This window comes from Palaemon carinicauda, chromosome 5, assembly GCF_036898095.1.
Source record: "Palaemon carinicauda isolate YSFRI2023 chromosome 5, ASM3689809v2, whole genome shotgun sequence".
NCBI lineage: Eukaryota > Metazoa > Arthropoda > Malacostraca > Decapoda > Palaemonidae > Palaemon > Palaemon carinicauda.
In genome coordinates this window covers 124,326,305-124,331,304 of record NC_090729.1, presented here as the reverse complement: position 1 = coordinate 124,331,304, position 5,000 = coordinate 124,326,305, and the positions used below count along the sequence as shown (strand labels likewise).

The 5,000-nt window shown below is 34.1% G+C and overlaps 1 protein-coding gene across 7 annotated transcripts in view; it reads right to left on the bottom strand.

The window, feature by feature from the left end:
* Window positions 1-5,000, bottom strand: part of LOC137641467 (uncharacterized) — a 267,521-nt gene that overhangs the window by 158,622 nt on the left and 103,899 nt on the right. The gene's annotated exons all lie outside the window — the stretch shown is intronic.

Here is a 5,000-nt window from a genome sequence, read left to right as displayed (position 1 = left end):
GTGTGTGTGTGTGTGTGTGTGTGTGTGGTGCAAACATCATCTTGGTTTTTTAAACTAATGGTTAATCATGATTGTAATCAAGAAACGTTTAATGTATTTAAGTTCTCGGCCTATATGATTTTACATTGATATTGATTTCGTCTGTTCCTAAAGCTGACATTTTGTAAGAAGGCTTTAAGGAAGATGAAGAAAAGGAAGGAAAAACATTGTTGAAAAGGCTGTCTTATCCGTTTTGTTGTTTAGCCTACAGAAAAAAATGGACGGAAGAGAAATACCGGAAAACGAATTTCATTCATTTAAACAAATAAATATTTAGTTTTTTCGTGTATTTTTTTCTTTTTGATTTTATTTAATTTCATTGTTTAAATTGAATAATTATTTCGGTTCTTAAAGCGCTGACGGAATAAAAAGGATAGGCTCACGCTGAGATGTATAACCATTAAGGTGTGAGTGAAACCAAATCTCATAAGAGATGGAAGGTTGTGGGAATTTTTCTTTAAAATGAAATATTCCTCTTTTCCTGAAGTAAATGTCTCACCTCTCCAAAAAGGGGGATATTTTTCGTGTACAGTACGAAAGATAAAAGAACTAGAAAAGCACTCTTATAACACAGACTTCCGCCATGGCAGCCTATTTTTCGAAACCAACTCTCCTTAGGGTTAATTCGGTAGACTTTTTGCTCGACCTTGATCTTGACCTTTGACCTACAATAGGACTTTCAAAACAGAATCATTTCCACGTCTCAACATAGTAATTAATCCCTGAAAGTTTCACTACTCTATGAGTAAAATTGTGACCATGAAGTTGTTCATACACAAGCAAACAGACCAACATGGGCAAAAACATAACCTCCTCCCAACTTCGTTGGCAAAGGTAATAATTTTGAGAAATATTCATGGTATGTGTCCGGAACTACAGTGCTATATATTCAGAGAAAAGTGCCTACCTCAGACATAACCTTTTAATACCAGCCTAATATGAACTTTCTCACTAACTGATGTTGAGGATTGAAAAGGAAACAGATTGAACAGAATTCTGCTGAGAGTTCGTCTGCTTCCTCGGCCCATGTAAAGGAATTTCCTTTCGAGGAACCCTTTGAGTCTAGGAGATAAAGAGCGATAGATTCAGCTTTTGAATATCCTAAAAACAACAGGTGATTCTCTCTCTCTCTCTCTCTCTCTCTCTCTCTCTCTCTCTCTCTCTCTCTCTCTCTCTCCTCTCTCTCTCTCTCTCTCAGAGGAAACAGCTGATGCTATTTCCAGAAGAGATACAGCCTCGAACTTCCTTAAAAACAACAGGTGATTACTCTCTCAAGAAAAAATATCCTTAAAAACAACAGGTGATTTATCTCTCTCTCTCTCTCTCTCTTTCTCTCTCTCTCTCTCTCTCTCTCTCTCTCTCTCTCTCTCTCTGGGAAAATATGTGATGTTATTTTGACAAGGAATTAATATACTCTGTACTAATTTTTTAACATTTTCCTGAGCGTTTCCTTATTAATCTATTTTCACCACTAGTTTGTTTTTACTTGTAATTGCTCACTTATGTCAATTTTTCTTCCTTTAGAAATCCGGTTACTGAAGCGCCCTGCGTTAAATTATTAATTATAAGTTGTTGTATACAACACCTCTCTCTCTCTCTCTCTCTCCTCTCTCTCTCTCTCTCTATCTCTCTCTCTCTCTCTCCTCTCTCTCTCTCTCTCTCTCTCTCTCTCGAATACAATCAAAATGGGAAGATCTCGGCGAAGTCATCAAGAGTTAATATATTTAATGTTCATTCGATTTTTATATGGCAAGAACAAATATTGTTCGCACCACCTAATTTTTGTTATTTAAAATTTTGGAAGACGATGATAGTTACAGTGGTATAATTTATAGCTAACTAATGGAAATTAATCAGCCATTAGATTTTCCTATCAGAAAATATGGAAGCACGATATGAAACTGCATAAACCAAACACACAGGAATGTTAATTGTTCATGTAAGTGGTAACTTCGAAACAAAAAGAAATCAAATGCTGTATGAAGGGGTTTGGCGTTACTCAGAAATATTCCACCAGTGACTGTTTACGGTAATGTATTGAGCAAAGCCGTATCAAAATCATATCTGCTTTTTATATATTCCATATACAAATTCGCAGTATGTTATCAGTGAAACGAATCGCTCTTGGAAAAAAGATAGCACTGCTCGTTAATATGATTTTTATTATGTTGCCTTTTTTTAGCAATTTATCGTCAGTTTTGGCTTGTGTACTTTACATATCCATCCTAAGCTCCTTGGGAAAAGACTGACTGGTGTATATAAGAACTTTTATTTTATTTTTGTGCGTGTTCCTTGTATTCGACTGTTCAGACCCTTAATCTTAATAAGGGCAATCCAAACACACAGTGTACACAACCCGTCAAAAAGATCGGTAAAAAAAAGTTTGAAACTCTTAGTCCAAGGTACCTTCATTCTCCACTCATATACAGTAAAAATTTAAAGGCTGTTCATGAATGGCAGAGGCAAGGGACAGCGACATTGCCCCCATCAAGCACGACAATGCCCTAGAGACTGACCATATATACATATGATCAGCGCCCAAGACCCTCTCCCACCCTAGCTAGGACCAAGAAGGGCCAGGCAATGATTGCTGATGACTCAGTTGATAGACCTATAGGCTCCCACAAACCCCACATCCTTAGCTCACAAGGATGGTGAGGTTGCAGCAACCTAAAGGAACTAACGAGTTTGAGCGGGACTCGAATCCCAGTCCGAAAATCAGCAGGCAAGGACGCTACCACCAGGCTTGGCCACTGGCTGAACAACGACTATCATAAAAGTTTAGAGAATTACAATTAAACCCGTGGCTTTTACGAGAGAGAGAGAGAGAGAGAGAGAGAGAGAGAGAGAGAGAGAGAGAGAGAGAGAGAGAGAGAAAGAATTTTTAATTTTGATTTTCTTATGAAATTGTTTCCTGATAACAAAGGCGAGGCATTTTTGTGTCTTTCCTCAACATCTCCGTTGTAAGATTATGGACATAATCCCTGGCAGCCTTTCGCTGTAAGGATTTTCCTCACATTTTTTTTAGCATTGGAAGGAAATTAAAGCGCATAGAAGACATTTTCTCAAAAGTGGAAGTCCTGCTTTTGACGGCCGGGGAATAATTGACTTTGTTTGTGGAGAGTTTTGGGGTCTTGCGAATTCAGCGTTTTCTGATATGTGGTCAAATATGATTTCGTCCCTTGACATTCGAAAATAGCCAGATATTGAGTTTTTGCAACACGAACGTCGAAGTAACAAAAATTTATATATTTTCTTTGGGATGAAACATATCACAGAAAGGTATAAAAAAATATTTTTCTATTTTTTAAGACAAGATCTTTTTCTCTTTTCCTTTTTGTGTATTTGTGTGTTTCTATTTGAAAATATCTTTTATTCGAAAAAATAGAATATTTTTTTTTCTTGATTTCAATATACTGTATTTAATCGTGAAAATTAATCATAATTTGGAATTGCAGTGACTCCCGGAAGCTTTGACATATTTCTTCATAGCATTCACGTTTGGCGATTATGATTTGATAAGAATTAATAGATACGTAGTTTATACCATATAATGCTCATTTGCAGTGGGGAGGAATCGAGTTTAATAGAGGTCAAAGAGCCGTAATGTTTTATCTGTTGAAGATTTGGCGAGTATTGTTATTATAATATATATATATATATATATATATATATATATATGTATGTATATATTTTTACATATATATATATATATATATATATATATATATATATATATATATATATATATATATATATATCTACCCCAAGACAGTGGAAGACTGATTTTTGTATTGTTTCCATTTATCGAAGTAAAAGTAGTATCTCAGTTGTGTTTAAGAATGAGAGATCCATATTAAGTTTTCCTCTCATCTTTTTGTCGTATTTCCGGTTTTTTTTTCATTATTATTATTATTATTATTATTATTATTATTATTATTATTATTATTAAAACTTGCTTAGATTAATTTAATTCTTTTCAAGTTTAACTGTTGCTGTTCAATGTTCCAATAGAATTTGGCAACTTTAACAAAGCTATAGATTCCTGTTTTGGAAAACATTTGAACTAATTTTTACTGAAATTAATATTAATAACAAGCTAAAAATTATTTAGATATATGGATACAATATTCTCCTACTTCCAGGAATTTTTTTTTGCTGGTCTTGTCCATTAATTATAAAAGTAATAATAAATTTAGGCAAAAGAAATTTATGATCCAACATGACTTAAGAGAGGGGACAATATAAGGTCTCAGGTCACTAACCACAATAAAGTAAGAAAATATAAAGTCGTAAAGAGGAGTTTAATATCCGTAGACTATTGTCCCACCCTATCTTACTGTATTTCGGCACAATAATGATAAAACAATAATGTTATTCTCTCTCTCTCTCTCTCTCTCTCTCTCATCTCTCTCTCTCTCTCTCTCTCTCTCTCTCTCTCTCTCTCTCTCTCTCTATGTTCTTATTATCTTTAGTTTCTTAAACTTCATCATTCACTATGCATTTTCCTTTGGTTTGTTTTACCGGTGATCATTAATATTCCATGACAAGACATTTTACATCCTTGTGTAAAATTTTTATTGGTACCGAACGTTTCATTATCCGGCCTTTAACCTTATATGACATCGTGGAATCTTTGTTTAACAACATTAAACTAGTGTGGAGTTTTATATGCCTGTTTGCCTTTGTACGAAGCTAGAGATTCAATTCCTAACCTCGTTAATGTTTATTTTCCCATCGTGTAATTAATATTTTTTTAGGTACAGTTTTATTTCTTAGCATTCAAAATGTTTGGATTTTTTCTCTGTATTGTTGAATTTCATATCTTACAGAATTTCAAACAGGCCGGATAGTTTTATCTTGGAATAAAAGTTCAGTCATGTTTGTATTTTTTCTCTGTATTGTTGAATTTCATATTTTACAGAATTTCAAACAGGCCGCATAGTTTTATCTTGGAATTA